At 43.1% G+C, this 25,344-nt stretch overlaps 1 long non-coding RNA gene across 1 annotated transcript in view; it reads right to left on the bottom strand.

Moving 5' to 3' along the window:
- Positions 1-3,125: 3,125 nt before the first annotated feature.
- The window catches only part of LOC106611729 (uncharacterized), a 31,943-nt gene continuing 9,724 nt past the window's right edge, over positions 3,126-25,344 (bottom strand). The window contains exons 2-5 of the long non-coding RNA XR_001330149.3: positions 23,316-23,383; positions 11,667-11,760; positions 6,304-6,425; positions 3,126-3,650 (exon numbers count right to left, since the gene is read on the bottom strand). This is a non-coding gene — a long non-coding RNA (uncharacterized LOC106611729). The remainder of the gene's footprint in view (positions 3,651-6,303; positions 6,426-11,666; positions 11,761-23,315; positions 23,384-25,344) is intronic.

Here is a 25,344-nt window from a genome sequence, read left to right as displayed (position 1 = left end):
AATATCTGGGTCTTTCATACACCAGTAAGCACTAAATATCTGGGTCTCTCTTGCATGGGGAAGTACTAAATATCTGGGTCTCTCCTACACCAGTAAGCAGTAAATATCCGGGTCTCTCCTACACCAGTAAGCGCTAAATATCTGGGTCTCTCCTGCACCAGTAAGCGCTAAATATCCGGGTCTCTCCTACACCAGTAAGCACTAAATATCTGGGTCTCTCCTACACCAGTAAGTGCTAAATATCTGGGTCTCTCCTACACCAGTAAGTGCTAAGTATCCGGGTCTCTCCTACATCAGTAAGCACTAAATATCCGGGTCTCTCCTACACCAGTCAGCACTAAATATCCCGGTCTCTCCTACACCAGTAAGCACTAAATATCATGTGTCTCTCCTACACAAGTAAGTGCTAAATATCTGGGTCTCTCTTACACCAGTACACACTAAATACCCTCAATCACAAATGCTTTGAAGAGCCTATGAGGTTGGTTTTAAATGATGGTCTGCACCTACTCCACCCTTTCTCTCTCCACTCGCACAAATCCACTGGCTGTGCCCACAATGCATTTCAAATCAAAGCAGCGTCACCATAACATGCCTTAGGAAACATTAAGCTATAGTACGTTACTTTAATGTATGATAGCATGGCCCCTGTGCACTTTGATGTGCTCACTGTTTTAATACTTTATTAATAATAACACACTGCTTCTACTGCTGCTGTTCTGTTCCTCCTTCCTTCCATCCACCCCTCCCTGGGTCTGGTCTCTGGGTTGGACTGTCGGTGTGCTTCTGATTAAAGACAATGATACGGACCCGGAGATGAAGAGTGCCAGGAGAACCTATCAGAGAGCACTGGGTGTAAGGTACTACTCTCCTATTGGCTGCTGTTGGAATCAGACACGTCTTCATTCTTCTTCCATCCAGCCTGCTTTCACATCCAAGCCCCAGGGAAGTGTCAGAATTGTAATCCATGTCTTTTGTGTGTGTGTGTGGGTGCACGTGTGTGTGTGCACGTGTGAGTGTGTGTGTTTGAGTGGAGTGTGCAGGTGTGTGTGCAGGTGTGTATGTGTGCGGTAAACATCTTATAGACAGTGCTTAGACACTGAGAACACTAACCCTCCTCCAAGCCTGGCCCAGACACAGTGTTGGGAATGCTGGCAGATTTCAAGGTAATGTCTTCTTCCAGCTACTTCAGCAGGACATCATCTCATTATGAATGAGCGAGACTGGCTACACCACAGTAAGCTTTAAGCATGGATTTGTTATGGTGCTCACATTTGTAACAATGATTTCTCACTGGCTTGCTCTAACTCCTATTTATTCCAGTCATGCATTTTATACAACACTCGAGTAAAATTCAGATTCAACACCACACCAAAAAAATACACTCAATGATCACACTTTAAAAGACGTGTATGTTTTTTCCTCATTCATTTAGCGGCTGATGTTGTTATTTACACCCCTGACAATGGTGAGGAATTCTGCTCAGTCTGTGTCTCCTGTTTTAATCTGGTTGGGTACCTAACACAGCTGTCAGTCACCACCACTCAACATTCATTTTTCACAGTGTGTTACCTTGCATTACTTTCTGTTATATTCAGCAATCACCCCATTTCAATTAAAAACGTTTCCAGTCAAAGAATCCATGCATCGACACTAGTTAAAAATAAATATTTTAGGGCCTCCCGAGTGGCGCTGTGGTCTAAGGCACTGCATCGCAGTGCTAGCTGTGCCACTAGAGATTCTGGGTTCGAGTTCAGGCTTTGTTGCAGCCGGCCGCGACCGGGAGACCCATGGGGCGGCGCACAATTGGCCCAGCGTCGTCCAGGTTAGGGGGAGGGTTTGGCCGGCAGGGATGTCATTGTCCCATTGCCCACTAGCGACTCCTGTGGCGGGCAGGGCACAGTGCGTGCTGACACAGTCGCCAGGTGTACGGTGTTTCCTCCGACACATTGGTGTGGGTGGGTTCTGGGTTAAGTGGGCATTGTGTCAAGAAGCAGTGCGGCTTGGTTGGGCTGTGTTTTGGAGGACGCAAGGCTCTTGACCTTCGCCTCTCCCAAGTCCGTACGGGAGTTGCAGCGATGAGACAAAACTGTAACTACCATTTGGATACCATGAAAAGTTGGGGAGAAAAGGGGTAAAAGAAAAAAAAACAATAATATATATATATATATATATATATTATATATATTTTTTCTTTTACCCCATTGCTGCAAATGTAAGGGCTCGATTCAATCCGTTTCGCCGAAGTTCAGCGTTATATCGCACTTACAATGTGAAGGTAATTTCCGATTGAGCTGACATATGCAAAGTTTACTGTGAATGCAGTCTCCACAAGCGCGGGAACATTGCATTTAAACTTAAATCACGCTATAGCGCTGAACTTCGGCGATACGGCTTGAATCGAGCCCTTAGTCCATCACCCGGTCAACAATGTTATAGCTTGTCAACAATGTTATAGCTTGTCAACAATGTTATAGCCAGTCAACACTGGGGCTCGGGCTAGTGGCGTGACTGGGACCAGTGTGGCCCAGATTCCTCTCCTCCATGCCCAGACTGTGGCAGCTCATTCCAAGCCCCACCAGGGGCACCTGGCTCCCCTCCCTCCCTTGGCTGGATCAATGACTAGGGCCATCCCAGCCCAGAGACCAGGGGTCAGCATCAAAAGCCCCCTGCCCACATCCCTGCCACCTGGTGCTCTCTTTCAGAGGAGGGGGAACACTTCCACCCCTCCACCCTCTCTGAACAGGCCAGTCTGTGTGGACATGGAGCCAGAACAGGGCCGTCGTGTGATCTCCCGTGCCCCCCCTCCCCAGACGCCCCCCACAGGGAGAGGGTGAGGGGTCAACCCCATCAGACCACCACACGACTCACAGAGCCATTTGATGAGGGGATCTGTTTATGATTTCATTATGCCAGTTGAATCCTGATCCTGAGCCCTCCTCAATGTGGCAGTGATTAAGTGGTTGTTTGGAATGTGTTTGTGTCATCTGTGGTCAAAACCTTCATATTGGAAAATGTTTGCTTTCAGGGATTGGTGGATGTGAAGTGCACCTGGTCATTGAAGGTTGGTAGATGGCTATTTTCCTCACTTCATTACTGGTTCAAATGAACACATCAACAACATACTGTTATTTATGATGCCGTTTACTGGGTCGTCAATAAACGGAAGGGCAGATATGACACCATATGAACAGTTATGATAATGAAACTGACATGTTTCTGCCATAACACAATGCATGAGTTGGAATCACAACAGGCTTTCGTTCCACTAACTCATGCAGGATAATGTACCACTACCACACAGTCCTACCCAGGTACACTACAAGAAAATATTCAGCCATTCTTCAAGGACAATGGAAGTTAAATACGTATGGGTTATTGTTATTAAAATAAACACATGTTTGACATTGATGCCTTCATTACAGTGTTAGACTTTACTGACTGACTTTACTGACTCTTGGAAGTGTTTTATGGTCATTAAACTTTGATACAACATGAAGACTCAGATTCTCTGTCACAGATACTGTATATCGTACAGGCTGTCAGTACATCAACTCCATGAATACGTTATTCATTTGTTTATTGAGCTCTTCTCCCATTTCTTCCTTCCATTCTCTCCTCCAGTGCGTTAGCAGATCCCAGTATGTCCCCTAGTCTTGTGAACAAGGGATGAAAAGGAGAGAAAAAAAGGTCTGATGAGTTTGGCAAAGGGAGGATGGAGGGGGAGACAGATGGCATGAAGTCTGTGTGGCTCTGGCCTGGCGCTAAAATCCTCCTCTCTCACATTCCAACAAATCCTAGCAGGAGGCTGGGGAGTCTGCCACACCACTCAGTGGATCCACGGGGTTCTCTCTGCGTCTCTCTCCTCGCTCCCCTGCACCCCTCGTAAGTCCCTGACCAAGGGTGTCAGCCCCCCAATACCATATAACCACACCTATAAATATATTAAAGGGATACTTCAGGATTAAAGAGGCCCTTTATCTACTTGCCCAGTCAGAGGAACTAGTGGATACTATTTTTATGTCTCTGTGTCCAGTATGAAGGACGTTCAAGGTAGTTTCGCGAGCCAATGTTAACTAGCGTTAGCGCAATGACTGGAAGTCTATGGGTATCTGTTAGCATAAAGTATCCCTTTAAGATGTGTACAGTATATAGTATGATGGGATTTGTGAGTTTATTGGCCTGCTAGATAAGAGACACAGGAGGGTGAGAGATGGAGACTGAGGTGCTGATTGTTAGCATGGAATTGGGCAGAATCGGGCCGGGTGTGTGGGATAGAATAGGGAGTGGACCTATCCCTCCACTCTAGTGTCAGATCTCATTGAGTAAACATAGGACCAAAGCATGAAGGCAAAGACTGTAATCCATTTATATGCGAGAAAGAAACATAAGGAGCTTTTCAATTAGTCTTGTCATCCCCAGCTCCCGATAAGGAGGAAACGCTAGCTAGTTGAGCCTGTCATAGGCCAGACATGCCCCACTCAGATTGCCTCGTATCCTCCTTAGTCGGTCCGTCAGCGGGCTTAAGTGTAACTGCATAGTAATCACACACAGACAGTATGCCCTACCACTGGGGTGACCGCATGACATCTTTATGCATTTCCAAAAAGTACAGCAGCAATATGATAATCATGTTTATAATGTCATTTTTGGACTGTACACACTCTCTCTCTCTCTCTCTCTCTCTCTCTCTCTCTCTCTCTCTCTCTCTCTCTCTCTCTCTCTCTCTCTGCACTTTTCCTTCTGCTTGTCCTAATGAGTGGCTCTTCTGAGAATAGAGCGCTCTTTGAAAAGGTCACAGGAGGTTTGAGTATCACATTACTGTTAATGATAATGATAATAAAAAGAGCAATCCGTGCCAAATCTGTCTCTGAGCTTTTGTCCCTCTCCATATGGAATGTGATTTATCTGCAGTTGATCATATGAATTGCTTTGCATCATTGTAAGGAAGCGTGTATCTCATTACGATACAAAGGCTGTTGTTCTATGCTAATGTGGTATGTGCCTCAGAGGCTACTATGATGAAAGGTACAGTAGTGAACCATCTGGCTCGTACAGAGAACCGTAAAGTTTTTTTTATTCAGAACACTTTTTGGTTCCAGATAGGACAGCTTTGGTTCCAGATAGAACCCTTTGGGGTTCCATGTACAATACCAGTCAAAAGTTTGGACACACCTACTCATTCAAGGGTTTTTCTTTATTTTATGCTTTTCCAACAGTCTTGAAGGAGTTCTCACATATGCTGAGCACTTGTTGGCTGCTATTCCTTCACTCTGAGGTCCAACTCATCCCAAACCACAGAGGGTTCTACATGGAACCCAAAAGGGTTATACCTGGAACCAAAAAGGGTTATTCTATGGGGACAACTAAAGAACCCTTCTAGAACCCTTTTTTCTAAGAGTTTCAATGCAAAATTTCAATGCAAAATTGGCCATAAACTTGTCATAAACACTTGGTTTTTCGTAGGATTCTTAATTGCAGTATAGCCTACTGATAAAGCTGATTCGCATTCAACCACAAAGCCATAATAGCCATTATTATAGATAGATCTGACATTCACAAGTGGATCTGCACTGACTTTCCCTCCCTACAGCACAGAGCCAGAGACAGAAGGGTTGGCCGTCCTTCCTCAGTGGCAGGGCAGAGTGGCATCATGACATTACCATCCCCAGGCCCGCTGGCTCAGATATCACCCACAGGATGAGAGAGTGGCAGGGTCGATGGCCCCATGTTGGCTCCTGGCTCCGTCCAATTCTGTCCCCTTTGTCCCCCTTGCCCCCTCCATTCCCTCTCTCAGAAAAAAAGGCAAGATGGCTTCCGCCAGTCTCTCAGTGCAATGATCAGAGGCCAGACCTCCATTAGCTAAAGGTCAGTTAAGGCCAGCGGATAGGGTCCTGGATGTTTCCTGTGTGCGTGTCCTTTGGGGGGACCCAGACCCACTCTCAGGCCCAGCCAGGGAACATGTCCTTGTCACCGGGTTCACAGTGCTCTGTGCCATCCCCGCAGCTCCCCATGGCCATGGTAGTGGGAGGATGTCCCCCCTCCCCTCCCTGTGCTTGGTCGATGCATCCAGCAGGCTGCCCCTTTCTATATCTACCTCTATTCTGTTTGATCTCAGCCACATTATACTACACCATTGTCCCTCTCCAAAAATCAAAGACTCATTCGTTCTAATTTTCTCCCTCCAATAGAATGCCACAGTAAATGAGGTTCCTGGCTCCTACAACAGATGATCACAGCGGCACAATTACATCAAATTGCCAGTCCAGACCTGTGGTTTCACATCGCCGAATGGCAGTTTACCTTATAAGCCTGTGAATGAATGGGGGATAATTGTGGTGATAAACAGTGTGGAGGCTGAGTCTGCCGTCGGGTGGGATCCATTTCCTGTGTTGTCAGGGGCACCAGTGATGGAGAGGGCTGAGCTGCACACACAGAGAAAGGCAGATAAGATTATTTGCATACACACACACACACACACACACACACACACACACACACACACACACACACCACACACACACACACACACACACACACACACACACACACACACACACACACACACACACACACACACATTGATGATGATTGTCTATTGCTTCTGTCAGGTTGTGTTTTTTTTCCTCCAGCCATGGAGACCTCATCCTGGGAAATCGAGCAATTTCTGATTGAAAACAGTGCCGGTAATTAGAGCACTCACTATTTGTAACCACTTGGCATTACATTAGTATGCAAAGCTGGCAGTCAGCTAATCTGGGGGAAAACGTTTGTTTCCTTAATTGCCCTCTTAGGACAAAAGGAAAGGGAGGGGGGAGAGAATATAGTAGAATGTTAACTTCCTCCTGCTAGAAGGGAACCTGGCGTGTTCAAGGGACGTGGCTCCCTCAACACAGGGGTCACACACACATAAACACTTGGACACACATGCTTATAGATTGATAGCCAGTGGTTTGGAATATGAACTATGACAATGGGGTCATCTTCCTACCTTACTCTTTGTATGAAGGCATATGAATCCACCTGGTCTGTGTCAGGCCAGTCGTTCCTGTCCATCCTACCTGCCTCCTCACCGTGGCTTCACTTACATTCGGACGACACTACCTCACACTGCCGAAAGGTTACCCTGTCTTCTCACGCTCATCATCTTCATCGGTCTTTCTCATTCTACCGATTCATTGTTAGCTCTTTGTAACAAGCTAAGAATATTACCCCTCTCTACTCTACTAATATTACCCCTCTCTACTCTACTAATATTACCCCTCTCTACTCTACTAATATTACCCCTCTCTACTCTACTAATATTACCCCTCTCAATGTCTTTAATAGGTTATTATAGTCCCACCCTAATGACTTCATCCCTGCAGGCACCTTTGACTTTAAATTGGTCCTGTGTTAATAGAACTAAATATGTATATAATTACTGTGTAAAAAGTTTGTAAGTTCAAGTAGTTATGAACTACTTGACACTTTAAATATACTGCTCAAAAAAATAAAGGGAACACACAAAACAACACAATGTAACTCCAAGTCAATCACACTTCTGTGAAATCAAACTGTCCACTTAGGAAGCAACACTGATTGACAATAAATTTCACATGCTGTTGTGCAAATGGAATAGACAACAGGTGGAAATTATAGGCAATTAGCAAGACACCCCCAATATAGGAGTGGTTCTGCAGGTGGTAACCACAGACCACTTCTCAGTTCCTATGCTTCCTGGCTGATGTTTTGGTCACTTTTGAATGCTGGCGGTGCTTTCACTCTAGTGGTAGCATGAGACGGAGTCTACAACCCACACAAGTGGCTCAGGTAGTGCAGCTCATCCAGGATGGCACATCAATGCGAGCTGTGGCAAGAAGGTTTGCTGTGTCTGTCAGCGTAGTGTCCAGAGCATGGAGGCGCTACCAGGAGACAGGCCAGTACATCAGGAGACGTGGAGGAGGCCGTAGGAGGGCAACAACCCAGCAGCAGGACCGCTACCTCCGCCTTTGTGCAAGGAGGAGCAGGAGGAGCACTGCCAGAGCCCTGCAAAATTACCTCTAGCAGGCCACAAATGTGCATGTGTCTGCTCAAATGGTCAGAAACAGACTCCATGAGGGTGGTATGAGGGCCCAACGTCCACAGGTGGGGGTTGTGCTTACAGCCCAACACCGTGCAGGACGTTTGGCATTTGCCAGAGAACAACAAGATTGGCAAATTCGCCACTGGCGCCCTGTGCGCTTCACAGATGAAAGCAGGTTCACACTGAGCACATGTGACAGACGTGACAGTCTGGAGACGCCGTGGAGAACGTTCTGCTGCCTGCAACATCCTCCAGCATGACCGGTTTGGCAGTGGGTCAGTCATGGTGTGGGGTGGCATTTCTTTGGGGGGCCGCACAGCCCTCCATGTGCTCGCCAGAGGTAGCCTGATTGCCATTAGGTACCGAGATGAGATCCTCAGACCCCTTGTGAGACCATATGCTGGTGCGGTTGGCCCTGGGTTCCTCCTAATGCAAGACAATGCTAGACCTCATGTGGCTGGAGTGTGTCAGCAGTTCCTGCAAGAGGAAGGCATTGATGCTATGGACTGGACCGCCCGTTCCCCAGACCTGAATCCAATTGAGCACATCTGGGACATCATGTCTCGCTCCATCCACCAATGCCACGTTGCACCACAGACTGTCCAGGAGTTGGCGGATGCTTTAGTCCAGGTCTGGGAGGAGATCCTTCAGGAGACCATCCGCCACCTCATCAGGAGCATGCCCAGGCATTGTAGGGAGGTCATACAGGCACGTGGAGGCCACACACACTACTGAGCCTCATTTTGACTTGTTTTAAGGACATTACATCAAAGTTGGATCAGCCTGTAGTGTGGTTTTCCACTTTAATTTTGAGTGTGACTCCAAATCCAGACCTCCATGGGTTAATAAATTGGATTTCCATTGATTATTTTTGTGTGATTTTGTTGTCAGCACATTCAACTATGTAAAGAAAAAAGTATTTAATAAGATTATTTCATTCATTCAGATCTAGGATGTGTTATTTTAGTGTTCCCTTTATTTTTTTGAGCAGTGTATAATGTTTTTGCAAGTAGTGATTTTGCAATGGTAAGTACTATGCTGAAGCCTACAATCACCTGTCTGATACAATGTTATTTTATTCTATTCCTCCCCTGTAGGATAACGCCACTGTTTCGTAAAGTGTTGCTGTCAGAGGAGTCCTGCTCTACAATCCCTATTTTATATAAGATGAGTCTCTACTCTCATCTCAATCATAACGCTATTGTCTGCCTGCTTTCCCTTCTGCTCCAACCTTTCCCTACTGCAATCAGGGTCCTCCTTCTGCCCAGATTACCTTTAGAGTCTCTCTCTCTTACCTTTATAAGGTACCTGTACACTGTATTATTGTTACATTCCCCAGCCTATAAAACCAAAAATGTCACTCAAACAGAAGGAGGAACTATCAAAGAGTCACTGACAACAACCAAAACAAAACAGGTGGGGTTTTAGGAGGGGTTCTGAAAGACACTCATGAGGGTGTCCACTGAAAGTTGACTGGCAACAAGAACTGGGACCTAAAAGACACCCACCATGAGCACCCACTAGAGGCAAACAAAACAGAAACCCACACCAAACTTAAAGACAGGAAGCAAACCAAAAAGTGGAGCAAAACAAAAACAGGGAAGATCAGATAAAGGATTGTCTTTCTAGAAATCAAACAGGGAGAGCCAACTAAAGGTGTTGACCCTCCACATCTCTCAAGACAACTGGAGGATTGGGCCAGTCGCTCTGTGCCAGCACAGATGGAAACCCCATTCCAACTAACGAGATGGACCAACCAGCACAGGTGGAACACATACTGACTAACGAGGTGCCACCAATTGGTGAACCCTATGTGCTAAAATACTATACGAGCTACAGTCCAACTTCAAAACATCAATGTAGGGAAAAAAACTGTAACAATTATCAACAGGGAAGTACACTGTATGCTCTACCATCTCCTCTGTAACAATCTCTCTCACCCATTGGTTGACCTGACATTGGTATTGGTATTCTAAACGATATCATAGCCGCCATCGATAAAAGACAATACCAATTCGTCGACCTGGCCAAGGCTTTCGACTTTGTCAATAACCACATTCTTATCGACAGACTCAACAGCCTTGGATTCTCAAATTACTGCCTCGCCTGGTTCGCCAACTACTTCTCAGATAGAGTTCAGTGTGTAAAATCGGAAGGCCCGTTGTCCGGACCTCTAACAGTCTCTATGGGGGTGCCACAGGGTTCAATTCTCGGGCCGACTCTTTTCTCTGAATACATCAATGACACATCAGTGATTCTCTGATCTACGCAGACGACACCATTCTGTATACTTCTGGCCCTTCTTTGGACACTGTGTTAACAAACATCCAGACGAGATTCAATGCCATACAACTCTCCTTCCGTGGCCTCCAACTGCTCTTAAATGCAAGCAAAACTAAATGCATGCTCTTCAACCGATCGCTGCCCATACCCGCCCGCCCGTCTTGCATCACTACTCTGGACGGTTCTGACTTAGAATATGTGGACCACTACAAATACCAAGGTGTCTGGTTAGACTGTAAACTCTCCTTCCAGACTCACATTAAGCATCTCCAATCCAAAATTAAATCTAGAATCAGCTTCCTATTTCGCAACAAAGCATCCTTCCCTCATGCTGCCAAACATACCCTCATAAAACTGACCATCCTACAGATCCTTGACTTCGGCGATGTCATTTACAAAATAGCCTCCAACACTCTACTCAGCAAATTGGATGTAGTCTATCACAGTGCCATCCGTTTTGTCACCAAAGCCCCATATACTACCCACCACTGTGACCTGTATGCTCTCGTTGGCTGGCCCTCGCTTCATATTCGTCGTCAAACCCACTGGCTCCAGGTCATCTATAAGTCTTTGCTAGGTAAAGCCCCGCCTTATCTCAGCTCACTGGTCACCATAGCAGCACCCACCCGTAGCACGCGTTCCAACAGGTATATTTCACTGGTCATCCCCAAAGCCATTCCCCCTTTGGCCGACTTCCCTTCCAGGTCTCTGCTGCCAATGACTGGAACAAATTGCAAAAATCACTGAAGCTGGAGACTCATATCTCCCTCACTAACTTTAAGCATCAGCTGTCAGAGCAGCTTACCGATCATTGCACCTGCACATAGCCCATCTGTAATATAGCCCAGCCAACTACCTCATCCCCATATTTTTAAATTTTTTTTGCTCCTTTGCACCCCAGTATCTCTACTTGCACATTCATCTTCTGCACATCTAACACTCCAGTGTTTAATTGCTAAATTGTAATTATTTCGCCACTATGGCCTATTTATTGCCTTATCTCCCTAATCTTACTATGTTTGCACACACTGTATATATACTTTTCTATTGTGTTATTGACTGTACGTTTGTTTATCCCATGTGTAACTCTGTGTTGTTTGTGTTGCACTGCTTTGCTTTATCTTGGCCAGGTCTCAGTTGTAAATAAGAACTTGTTCTCAACTGGCCTACCTGGTTAAATAAAGGTGAAATAAAAAAAAATACAAATAAAAGTTGATTAACATTCTCTCCTATTTTATTATGCACTTTTCTTTTGCCCAGTACAACCATGACATATGATGTGTTTTTGACAAGAAAAATGTTGGCAATCTTCATATACCTTTAATGTGGATGGAGAATGATTTTCTGCGATTGCAGGGCTGGAGAATCCACAGCCTGGCAAACTTCATGGTCAGATGTTCCGTTGGCTCGTCCTGCACACAAAGTAAAATACAGCCCAATTAACACCGTCTGCAGCCTGGAGTAGACAAAACAATGACAGGACCATACAAGTACATCAGGTCACACTTTCAAATGGTAGAAAATATGGATAGATGTGGATAGATGTGGCTCTTGGTGCATCTTTTCTGGGGTTTGTGGTGTATTTACCTTTTCTGTCAAGAATGGTAAATTGATCTTGGCAGTGAGTTGTATGAGTGAAGCCCTAATAATGAACATGAGTCCATCCAGGATCCATTTGAGATGATTCATTACGATTCACTGCACAATACATCACGGCAAAATATGCGTCTTGTTATTCATATAGCAGCTAAAATCTACCATTGTCCTTCATTTGAGCAGTTTTGATGGTTTTATGATTGCAGCTGATTTAAAAACATTGTTTAAAGTTGAAGCTATGACTGCTTTGGGCCTACTGACTGGAAGTCTAACAGCCACAGAGACAAAATAAATGAATTACTCATAATAGGCTACTTAGTAAAATATGACGATATGCATCAACATAATTTAATGAATTGAAAATGTTTCATAAATATCAACACTGTGTTATGTTGGTCACCATATCAATGCACTCTGGTTTATGGTTATATTATATATCAATTTATAGATCAATATATCTTTACAAATCAGACTCTAACAAAACACACATTCAATCATAGAGGAGGGGTACCACATTATTTCAGTTGGATTGACAATTGACAGGTAAGAGACAGGTTTACAAAGAAGTAATTTTTCTAGTAACAGGCCTACATTTTAACATTATATGTCCTTCAAATAATGACAGTCCTGATCGGATTCGTTTTGAGCATTGGATTCCTGCATCGAACAGCATGGCTGATAAATTACTTGGAAAAAGAGCACATACGTCCCTAGAAATGATTATTTTTGTAAAATCAATTCAAATTCGTTAAATATAAAGAACCATGGGCTGTCTTCTTTCCGCAGATCAATTTTGCACACCTGAAGTCAAGTCTTCATACATCACAGGTGCGCAGGAGAGGAAAAAACTGATTTGAAGTGTAATTCGTTCCCATAGTCCGCAAAACAAACACCACATGCAGTGTTTCTGCCAACTTTCGTCATGGCAAGACTTTCTTCTGTAAAACTATTCCATTATCTTACAGCAAATTGTTTTCTTTATTTTCTATATTTTAACTGACCTATTCACGCTTCGATAACAATTTCAACCCACTATCCAAATTCAGACGATTTCACAATGAGACCTTTAGGATGTTGCCTTTCGACTTTCAAATAGCCTTATTTCGATAAAAGTAACATTTTTCACAGGGTCGTTTGTATTTTGACTTGACAAAAGGGGTGAACAACGAGTTTGACAAAAGATTGAATGAGAGACAATCGTTTACCTTTTTACTTGTTTACTTTTTACATCAATGGAGGGGTGAAAGTTGGGTGCGACAGGTGAAGAAAACGAGCTGTTGAGTTTATCCCTGTTTAAATCACCTGGTCTGCTATTTATTTACATTGGTAATAACTATACAATGCCGAACAACCTATTTAGAATAGAATATTCAACACATTAGAATAAATATGTCATTCAAGTAAACATTCTAGCTTATTTTGCCATCATATCATCTTGCTAGCCTATCCACACAAAATCGTGTCACGGTATTCTAAGTTGGTTTCAAATCATCCACATAAAATGATAATAAATGAAGTAATGAGTCATTTATTAGACATACCTTCACTAATATTGATGTCCTATCACAAATTAATTTCTCAGAGCCTTGCTGCGTTTCTATCATTTTCTGCCACAATCTTTTCAGACCTCTATTATAGAAGCAACTAGGCAACTGAAACACAGATGTTTCGGGAAAGTATAAAACATTTTGATGTTAAGAATGTGAAGTTAAATTAGGCTACAGAAACATACGGATTTGAGGATAGAAAGCGGTTAATTTCCCTCCAGATTTGGTCATTTAATACAAGCGCGTGGCAACCTGTGTACATTCATAGCAAACAAAAATGAGGTTTTAGGTAAGGTAATGCAAACTTTACTCTGTACAAGATCCCAATTTGAGAACACATTTCTGACACACTTACATCATTTATCCAGTCCCTAGTTTAATATTTGACTTATTTTATTTATGAGTGGTAATTTCATGTCGTCTTTTCAAAAAGAATAAATATTACGCTTTTAACTCAATTTATGCGCACATATTTTAGAAATGGTCTGTAACGAAATGGAATAATCGGGACTCTGAAATGTGTATCGTTCATTTTAGTGAGCCATCAATCAAACAAATACATGTTCGTCTTTAGGTTTAGGCTATTGCATAAACAAAATAAATACGTTATTAGGCGTTACAATCTTTTAAAACGTTTCTATCTGACTGCAGACTATTATTCAATAAAATGTCAACTAAAATAGGAAAACCCACATTTACAGTTTAGTCATTCCAGAGTGATTTACAGGAGCAATTAGGGTTAAGTGTCTTGCTCAAGGGCACATCGACAGATTTTTCACCTAGTCAGCACACACACACACACACACACACACACACACACACACACACACACACACACACACACACACACACACACACACACACACACACACACACACACACACACACACACACACACACACACACACTTAATCAGGGTCACCTGAGAAAACATTCACACTCATAACCCTCGAACCAATTTCGGGAAACAATTTGCCATCTTTAACTTATGCATTAGATCCTACTAGCCTATTTATTATTCGACCCCCCTTCCATTCAGTATTTTATATTGTTATCGCATTGTACACTAATAATAGTTGTTCAACGGTTGTTTCACTGCTCAATATAATTATACACACTGTTTCTATTCTGTAATAACCTAAATAATGTTATTGTGAACAATTCAACTAATTGAAATTGAAATGATAGAAAATAAGGTAAAGTCCTTTCCGGGGGTAAACCAGGAAATTACCTTGACATAAGGTCATTTCAATTTATCGGTACAAAACAAAATGTATGCAGTGTTTCATACCGTTCTACTTTGACGAAGTTTCAAATGTGAAATCATCACAATCATATTTTTCCAAACACCGAAAACAACTGATATTCAACAATGACAGGTAGGTCTACTTTTTGACGACCTATTTCCGGTTGAAATGTTAGTTATTTAAGTAGTGAATGGATGTAACACTTCCTTAACTTTGTCACTGAGAGTTAAGGCCAAATGGCTTTGGAGGAGGATTGAATCAGTCAGTCCCTGTGTGTACACTGAGGTCCAGTGTTCTGGTAACAAAGGGGGGCTAATCCACGTAATTTACACAATTCATAGGGCCGTGTTTACATGGGATAGAGGAGGGCCTCATCTTTTTTTTCACCGGACATAAATGCTGAAGAGTTGCATCGCCTTCTTTTGAAAAGGGACCTTTTCTGGGCGATATATGGAGAACATTTCAGGAGCTTTGAATCAATCCCATGGTAACTTTATTTTTGTATATTCTAAAGTCTCCTAAACAGTTTCACCCCCGAGAGACGAGCCATGTCCACCAAAACACACCTGTGAATGCAGTCAGCAAGCTAGGCTAGGCTATGGCCTATTTTACGGCGTCTATTAATAATTTAAGAGAAAAACACCATTTTCCAACTTCGAGATAAATAGACACAATATTTCGTAATGTGCTACTATGAAGAAGAGATGTTTTGCATATTTTAATTGTGAATAAAATGGGCTTTAAATTGTGTGCAGTGAAATCATAAAAATATCCATCTCTGATTTCTGAAGTGTGTGACATCTGTTGGCTACTGTAAATTAGCAGCATATTCCAATTTGTCACAGAAAACTTTTGTGGGATAAATTGTCGTATCTAATTAAAATCACACAAACGTAACAATCGGAAATATTTTAGGTTTCGTTTAGTCTACAAGTTGCTTTCAGCAGGGGTTTAGCCTAGGCCAAGGCCTACATTATTTCCACAGCCCTTACTGGCCTTTGTAGTGGGTCAGCAATTATTTCAATCTGGATTTTGGTATGATAAACCATAACCGCGATGCTTTTTTTGTTTTGTTTTCATAGTTCAACTTTTCCTTTTCTTGAGTTAAGAAAAGTCTGCCCGTCTTAGAAATTACACTATATGAAATTAGCCATCGGCTATTAAACATTATGGGTCTGCAAAATTGCCAATATAGGAAATCCAATTACAAAGGAAAATGATAAATAGGAGTTAGTCCTTAAATAGCCAATTATAACAAATGTTGAATTGCATGGAAAACAATGGGTCATATGAGGAACATTTGTCATGTTCTAACAAGACAATATTTGGCTATCTCAAAATCTGGTATTATTTTATTAGACCTATAATGTCTCAAAAGGTTGAAAAGGCACAATGTCTGCTCCAATCAAATGCACAACTTTATGACACCTGCAAGAAGTCACTGTATGATAGCATTGATTATCTAACTGTAAACATAATTCACGTCAACTGTCTTTCTTACACTGATGGCAGACATTATAGTACACTCTTAAAAAGGTTCTGGATAGAACCAAAAAGCTTCTATTGGTTGCTTCATGTGGCACCCCTATAGATTCTATATAGAACCGTTTTGTAGGGTTATTTCATCAGAACCCCGGGGGTTCTTCTTCAATGAACCAACAATGGCTGAGGTTCTATATGGGATCCCTTGGGGTTCTATATGGGAAAAAATGATGTTCTATTTAGAACCTTAAGGGGTGCCACAGATGAAGCAAGCATAGAACCCCTTTTGCTTCTATCCAGAATCTTTTTTTCTAAGAGTATATAACGTGGCCAATCGAAACCGTGACCTTTCACTGAATTTGTTCCTTGAACAGTGTAAATATTGATAGTTGCATATAACCACCATGTGACGGTAGACCCCAATTGAAGCACTTCTGGTGCATGGCTCTGTCTTTCTCTTAAGTTTAGCCTATAACGTATATAGGCTACACATGTGATATCATATCCGTTCTTGTATGACTCACAATTTGGGTTACAAAGGTAAAACGGCTTGCTGTTACATGATATTAAAGCATGTCGTTTCTACAAACGGATTAATTGCTTAATTAATTTAACATAAATATCCCCCTCCCCCTAAAAGGCAACAACAATTTAACTGTAATTTAGCCTAAATGAAAACGTGACATTGTTACATAGCCTGAACTGGCGAAGGACTGACATTGGAAGGAATGTGAAATATATTGCAAACTATTTAACCAAACCAAAAACCCGGCCCTTTCCAGCTTGAAATAATAGCACACCAAACAGATTTTCACCTTCAATCACGTATGGACAAAAACTGTCCGCAATTCTTTATTTAGCCTACAATCAATCATTCGTTGAATTTTTTTATTTTATTAATAAGAGAAATTCCCTAGTTTGACTCACAGCCATTTTTAAATACACTTCACCCCATTTCAGATGTCTGTCTTTGGGGTTCCCTTAATTACGTATTTCACGAAGGGTGGATAATTATTTTGGCACTGTCAGGTAAATTCATACAGTACATTTGCATATTGTTCTTTAATCGCCGCTAATCCCAGGTGTCACGTGTCGCTCAGGTTGCATCTCAGGTGAGCCCCGCGTTGCAGAGCGCCACGAGGGATGTGTTTCTGCCTTTACAGGCATAAAACACGATTACCAGATCATTATTAATTAAGCCTTTTCTTCATGAAATTGTACATTCAGTTAAGATGCACGTTATCTAATGAGTGGAGGAGTAAATGACAAATTGTGACGTTCGTGTAAATGAAACAGTTCAACTACTAGCCCATATTTCTTCAATTTGAAGGAATAAATCAACAGTATTCTGGATTTGTTTTCTTCTCTTCATGGATGGTCTAATGACATCCTTGTGACATGGGAACAGATGAGCTTGTATCACTAGAGTTTGGAATAGCATGGCCTCTGTTATTTTGAGTTTGACATCTTTGCTTTTATTAGAATATGTCACTTTTGGTGCATAACAGTTAGTGATTACAACATGAACTATTCACTTATGACAGATTTGAGATTTGCTTGGAAAAATAATTCCGTTACTGTTAATGTTGCTCTCTGAGTTTGGAAGTGGTGGATGTTGCCACAGAGCATTGATTAAACAGAATGTTAAGCTTAGACGGTAGCCTAATGATAAACAACCGTTTCTTCAGTAGTTGCAACAGAATATTGCAATGTGCTTGGCACCCCCTGAATTTACTTTCTAAGCATCCTTCATTTGTAGTTGGTAGGAAATGAAAGAGTCAATCTCTGCTCTGGCAGTTCCTGTGTCACTCTCTGCATGAGAGGCCGGGAGAGAACTGTTGAAGCAGATAGCATGCTCAAACCGGATCTCTGGAGACCCTGACATCAAAGAGGACTAAACCTCACATGGAGAGCACTTTAAGCCAGGCCCGACTGTGACAACAGAACAACCCAATATGTGAATGTCACTTTTGTCAAAACCGAACACTGACACAAAGACTATAACTATTTCATGGCAGAAGGTTGAGGAACAGAAACACAGAGATCTATACTCGCAGTCCTACTTCCGTGGGACCTCGGAGATTGATTAAGTTGCTAGGGGAGATGGGTAACTGACAAGTATTTGTCAAAGTCACGTTGATGAGAGTGGCTAGTGTCGAGTTTGTTTCCACTCCAGTAGCATCCAAATTGACAAGGCATAGACATAGTCTGAAAGTGTGACGTCTTCTACAGACCCATCAACTGACAAGGACACAGCTTGATCTTGAAACTGATAAATTCTCAAGCCAACGGCAAGATTTTGCTCTGATAGCAACACTTTATTTTGTAAAAACTCTAAATTGTCAAGTTGTTCTTTGCATAGCAACTCCCCTTTCCCATCTGAATCCTGATGGATTGAGTGAGGCAACTAAACCTACGATAAAACATAGTGTTCTATCTAATCCTGGGATTAAACTCTGAAGTTAGTCTTGACCTTTCCAAATCTTCAGTTAGGAGCAGTCAAGGAAGTGGCTCTAAACTCATACCTGGTTTCTCTAGTCCTAATATGCCGTTTCAACAGGTCTAATACTTGAGCTTGTATTCTGACACTATTTCCAAGATGAAATCTGATACCCAAAGCCCTTTCCTCTTCAAAGTAGCCTCCTGTTGTGCTTTGTGACCCCAATAGTATCAGTCTCGTACGTTCAAAGCCCCATCCCTGTGCTAGCTTTCAGTTGCTGTCTATACATCTCTCTTGAAAATATATTTGAGACTTTGAAGGCTGGCCTGAGAACACTAGCGAAAATGATAAGAAAAGTAAAAACTTTCAATGAATATCACAGTTGATTAACATTCCAGCTGTGTAGGCTACACATCAAAACCAATGTTAAGATTCAAATTTAGAGTAAAACAGTAAAAAAAAAAAAACTCATGTCAATTGATTTGGGGGTGATCTTTGCAAGTTTCCTCAGTATAGTAGTATTGATTAAATACTTTTGAACTATTAATAATTTAAAGCTATTAACCAAAGCGCTTTAAGGCCACAGTAACCAGCATGCACTATAATCTCTGCGTCAGAGGAATTATCCATTGAAATGCAGATGTTTTATTGAGCAAAGTGATGGATATACCATCAGATGTTAGGCTTTTACATTTGTTTTTATTTACATCAATATAATCACGTGATTCATCTTGTTACATAACGACACAGCGGATTAATATGAAGTATAAGGCTATTTGGTGTCTGGATAAGTGAAAAGCCCACCAAATTCCTAGCAGATAGATCTGACCTAGACAAAAGCAAGTGGAAAAGCTGCAGATCAACGAATACCGAGTGATTGGGAACGTTCGACTGACAATGATCAGATGAAAAGAGCGGCGATCTCAATAAACTTGTCATTCAGCCTTTCAAGGTTCAATCATATCTGAGGTGTTTTGCATAACTATGAGGTCCACATTTCTAATCCTCAAAGGGTCTCGGTGCTACTTGGCTTTGCACTGTAGTCATTCAAGGTCACAACCCGGCAGGAAATATGGGCTGCCATAGCAACACAAAGATGGCTTCTGAAGGCTTAGCATAATTCTTCCCTAATAGAAAAATAACAGCGCCAAATCCCGTCCTTAGTGAACTGGCTTATTTGATCGAGGCAGACTCCCACCTGTGAAGCACATAGTCACCACACTAATGTGCTAGACCACTAGGAGATGAAAAAAGGTCCATCTTTGAAAAAGGGGGTGGGGATGGGGGGCCTCGGACCAAGCCAAATTCTTTCTCTTCTCTTCTGCTGAAAACAACCCACAGTATGTCTCAGACTAGCTTGAGCTCTTTGAGAGCAGAAAATATGAGCTGCCAAATGAATTGTAGTCTCTAAATAATACTCATCTTTGAAGAGCTTATGCGTCTCTCTCTCTGTGAAAACCAGTGGAGAAAAAAACTCAGCTCACATTGGCAGCAAACCTCAAGAGATGCTTTATTTTCATTTGTAGAGTGATTGAACACAGCCCACATCACATGAAACTACATTAAAAGATGAGCAATACTTGAAAACTTTTCTCACAAATATATTTATGATATTCTGAGAGTTTTAGTTGTATTCTCTAGAAGGAGGATGTACGTGGACTACCGTGGGTCCCTATAGATTCTTATGTCTTCACTCAGAATCCCGGCGAGCTCATTAAACCCACTGAAACAAACAGAATAGACTTTAACCTTAAGAAAGCAGGAGACCAACCAACCAGAGCAAGGAATGCGCCTTTGCACTCTAGTTGCGGTGAAAGAGAGCTGCGGTGTGCTTAAGGGATGTTTTTGTATGTATGCTTGTGCACCTGTGTCACAGTGTGTGTGTGCGTGTGTGTGTGGTAGTGTAGTGTGGAATAGACCGTCAGGTCATGTAGCCGTATGATCTCGATCTGTCTTGTAACCCCCCCAACACCCATCTTTGTTGCCCAATACCCAGGAGATGGATTCTTGTCAGTGTGTGAATCACATCAAGATGATGGGAGCTTGGGAGAGGATAAATGACCGCCACACTTTAGAGTGCGAGGCTTGGAACAGCCACTACAGCAGTGAAGACTGCTTTTAGAATCACCCAGGAGTAACAGAACTCCAGCAATGTTGCAGCCATAGTGATCGAGCTAAAAATCGAAGGCTTTATAAAATCATTACTGTCAAGAATGGGGTATGATAATCAAATCCCTGCAGCTGAACATGGTTTCCTATAAAGGTCCTATAGTATGGGGCTGTTTTCTGTCAGTGTAGTACAGATGCTTACAGATAGGGGATGTAGTAGTTGGATATGTGACTCATTCTGCTAGTGCTTGGCTACCTGAGTCAGCCATTTTTAGCCTCAAAGGATTTCTGTTTGTTCACTGTAATCTCCAGTTGGAGCCCTTCTTTTCACTGCCTCTGGCGTAGTCACTCTACTATCTCACGGTCTGTCTGTCTGTGGCATATGCCGGCTGCTTGTCTTATTACGGGGTGTTTTTGAGGATATTTCAGCCTGCCAGGACAAAGAAAACCGCCACGTCATTCCCCGGCTATGGATAATCTTCTTTCATTGTGAGGGATGCTTTTCTATTTGACGGTGCTCAATAGTATCTCAGGTCGACATAGTGACACCACAGAATCAGAGAGAGATAATCATTATATTGTAATGTGCTTTCAGCCTCCTCGCGAGAAATAGCCGGAATGCTTCTGGGCTTGCTGTTGCCTAATGCTTCTATCAATAACAGAATCGCTGAATGCTCAAATTGTGATATCTTCATTGCAGCCGAAGAGAGTTATCAAATGTTTCTACCCTTTTCTTAATCTAACATCAGCGTTTCTGGTTGCAATGAGCTTATGGGGGGCTTATTAGTAGTCTTTGTTAAGCAAAGGAGCGCGCAGCCTTCATTGCTTTTTTATTGATACATCTTTCAGCTGTTGGGCACATATGCAAAATGTACACGTTCATAATCATTTTTTTTGAATCTATCTTTTATAATTTGTGTTATGGATTCTTTGTGCATCATAGGCATACAGTGCATTATCATTAAAAACAATGTAGATGCTCTTTTCTCTGCTACCAGGGTTTCCACCATTGTTTCCCATAGATCCCTCTTTATGAACCCCTGTCTGCATTCTTGACGCTCACCCTTTATTGTGGGTTGATTTGGCTTGGTGTCTTCACGTTGAATGGGCGATGACAATCACAACGGTCATATACGGTGTCCCCCCTGGTCTGTACAGTAGGCGTTCAATGACCATCTGACAGCAGTGTAATTAAATCAGCACTGTATTCACGATTGACCAACGAGAGGCCAGACTCCCCCGCTGTTCCCTGAAGGGAATCCCACCGAATCTCTCCCAAAACCTCCTTTTTCAGAGTATTACACCGGGCACCTTTCCACTTCAAAGCAATGCACCTCTTTATGGACTCCCGTCACCAGGAAAGAATGGCTTTGGCTGAGATACAGACACCGCTGGTCTAATTTGCCTTGCCTGCATATCCCTCCCCCCTGGGACCGGGTCATATCCGAGACTGAAGCGGCTATCTGATGAGATCACACGGAGAGGGTGCAGGAACGTAAAGGCGAGGAGTTACTGCATATCCTACCAGGAGCCTCCAAAGGGTTCTATTAAAACGCGTTCAATATGCAGGTCAGGGCTTTCAAAGTACTGGGCACCCTCTAACCCCGGCAAACTGAAAGGGTATTGGTGCATGCTCAATGATGGGAATCTGGACCCCATTAATATAATGAGTCCAGGGTATTAGTATTCCAGAGCCAACTGTGAAGTCTCTCTCTTTTTTCATCTCTGGTAGAGTTTTTAAGGAGAGATCTGCCAACTTGGGAGTGACAAAGGAGAGCAGGGAGAGAGAGAGGTTCTTGCTTCTAATCTGAGATCAATTTCCAGCTGTCAGTCCTCAGAGGGCAATTTCCAACAGTTAGGAACTCTTTGTCAGAGCGTAAAACACAGACAAGCAACGCAGAGTGGAACATTTACTGTCATCAGAAGAAAGCTCTCCCTGCTTTTTACCTTTTCTTCAGACCTGTTAATGTTTCTAAAGAGTGATAAAAAAAGAGCAACTAGAAGAACGTAGTGGGTGATGGGAGACATATTTGCATAATTTTACCCTGGCTCTGGTTACTGAGCTAGAGTTGTGAGCGTCCACTATTTTGTTTCTCGCTAAACAAAACAAAGCGGGACTATGTCAGGGAGCAACTCCTCTCAGCAACATCGTGTAGCTAAGCAGTCCGCCCCTTGACAGAGTAAAATCTAAGTGAGAGCGGGTTAGACGGCTAAGTCCAGCATGGCTGGTAGGCTGACGTGCATCTGACAGTCACCTGTAAGACATTAGGGAGACAGTGGAGTGGTGGAGTGTGCCGGGGTCCTTCAACCAGGAAGCAGCAGCTGCTGGAGCTAATTAAAGGCATAGTAAAATAGCTCTGCTCAGACCCACTTCAAACACTCCTCTGCATGCAAGCCTGGAGTCCCGTCTCTGGGGTGTCGGGGCCTGTCAGGGGCCCTCTGTGACCTGCTGCAGCTGCATGCTGGGCCCCGGTTCTGACCTGAGGACCAGGGGGTGAGCCCGTGAGGGACAGGGGCACTGTGGGGTGCACCTGGGCCAGACTTACCTGTGCCTGGGTGTCTGCACGGCGGAGCGTGGCATGTGGATGTGTGGGCGTCGGTAAGGGGACTCCAACTGCACAACAAAGAGAGAGAGGGGGCATAGGTGAAAGGTCAGGAGGAGAGGGGAGGCTTAGGAAGAACAGACATCAGGCACATTAACTAAACATGATCAGACGGACACGCGCTGGAACAGAGGCAGAAACAGATGCCCTTTAGAAGTTCTGAAGAAACGTAAACCTAAACATGTCGTCTTTGTAAGGATTTCGCTTAATGTAAACCTTGCCTTAATTAATAAGATGGACTTCAATCTACAATGACAACGTTCAGCCTTTATCGGCTGACGCGAGATCATTTTATAAGGATGCCGTTTGCCCAAATCAAAGATGACAGTACAGTATTCCTATCCTTCCAGTCAGAACTACTGACGAATGTTGCCTTGAAAAGTAAGTTGTGATTGAACACAGAAATATGAAGCGCTGACAGAACTCGAAGACCCATTGAGGTAAAGTAACCTATAATATTTTTGGAGGCACGCACTCATTCTGAATCTGTCTATCAATCACCTAATACTCTAGGTTATTGTCGAGGGAAACGTATGGAATCAAAGCCGTTATGCAATCATCCATCACTCACACGTTATGTTGCAGTGAAGATACGGACCAAAGGCAGAACAATTGTGACACCTCACGCAACCTCTTGACTTCAACTCCTGGAGATGTCAAATCAAGTTGTTCTTTTAATCCCCAATTCAGTCTTTCCTTGCAGCAGGTATCCTTTTTATTTTGTTTTCTCTTGCTACGTATGTGCATAATGAGCTTTAAGAATCAGACTGTTACACCTATTACACTCCTATTACACTAGAACCATATTTTGGAATAACAGTGTCTCGATTGTGTTTGCATCAGATGTTATTTAACATTTTCCAGATGTGAACCGTTACAACAAACCGATACTTTAGTCAAAACAAAATCTTTCTGAGAAGTGATAACAATGAATACACTTTCTCTGTCAATGCTTTATTATAAGTGAACATTTCCATGTCGCCTAAACTTTGCGGTGTAAAATGTGACTGCCGGATAGAGGTGAAGGTTGACATTAGTTTGTAATAGAAAACGAGGCTAGGCGTAGCGTGGCAGAATGGCGCGGGCGGCATCTCTCAGCGTTCTCTCTAGCCTCTGTGAAGTGGACGCCTCTGGGTCCTGTACAAGACCAGAGCTGCCCCCCTGCTGTGTCCTACGGGCAGGTGTCTGCATCATGGAGACACGATGTCTCTCCCTGGGGTTTCCCACACGCCACTGCACAGCCACACGTGGGCCACCGGAAACAGGCCTCCGCCTTCACCAGCCGCACGGCAACCAAATCAAACCCCCACACGCAGAGACACGCAGGCAGGACTGTCCATCTATCCACATGTCATTCAGATGCAAGACTGACATTCACCAAGATGCCTCCATCTTGGGAGGGGATCACACAACATGGCTCCTACTGTCGGTACACACACAGACCGTTCCTTTTCACCAGAGTAGGAAAGAAAATGACAACGAGGATAATTCAATCCAACCTATGTGGTGTGGTGGATGTTCTTGTGTGCCTGCCGAGTGCTAGAAGGCCTAAACCAAAATGGTAGAAAACCCTTGAATGGGTTTCAGGCCCTAATACTATTCTGCCACCCTGGGCAGCCAGGTTTCTCTTGAGTAATATAGAGTGAAGGAAACTTTCCGCTTCACGTCTTTATGGCTTCATGCTCCGAGCGCCTGGCTGTGTGGGATCGTGTGCTGTCCTCTTTCAGCTGGCCGTCGTGTTGTCTCAATCTCTTTACACGATTCACTGCCAGCCTCCTCTCCTTTCTACCAGGCCTCCCCACACCGTGTAATCAGCAGATGTCTTTATAGAGGAGCCCACTGCCGTGTGCTGCACACCTGCTTTGCCAATTTCATTTAGGTGACCCCCCCCCCCCCTTTCTCACACATTTCAGGCCCAGCAGCCATGTTGATTTGGTTCTTAATGTGCCCTGAAGTCACAAAATACTTCTTC

This window comes from Salmo salar, chromosome 09 (assembly GCF_965601325.2).
Source record: "Salmo salar chromosome 09, fSalSal1, whole genome shotgun sequence".
Classification (NCBI taxonomy): domain Eukaryota; kingdom Metazoa; phylum Chordata; class Actinopteri; order Salmoniformes; family Salmonidae; genus Salmo; species Salmo salar.
Note: the sequence above shows the minus strand (reverse complement) of the source record. Positions and strands in the feature narration are given on the sequence as shown.